This window comes from Penaeus monodon, chromosome 20, assembly GCF_015228065.2.
Source record: "Penaeus monodon isolate SGIC_2016 chromosome 20, NSTDA_Pmon_1, whole genome shotgun sequence".
Lineage (NCBI taxonomy): Eukaryota > Metazoa > Arthropoda > Malacostraca > Decapoda > Penaeidae > Penaeus > Penaeus monodon.
The window spans coordinates 29,669,393-29,669,621 of NC_051405.1; positions in this window are offsets into that span (position 1 = coordinate 29,669,393).

Genomic DNA, 229 nt, shown 5'->3' on the forward strand with positions numbered 1-229 from the left:
GTAGTAAAACCATCAACAACATCATCAAAAATAAGACTAACAAGAGTGATAATACTGATAGTAATGGTGAGGAAAGTATTGGTAATTATGATAACGATGACAACAATAACTAACTATGCTAAAGTACTATAAAGGAAAATGAAATACCAGTCAACCCTAATATCATCCAGATGCATGGCGTAATAAATAATATCATAATTACTTTCTGATCAAAGGAAACATGTAAAGG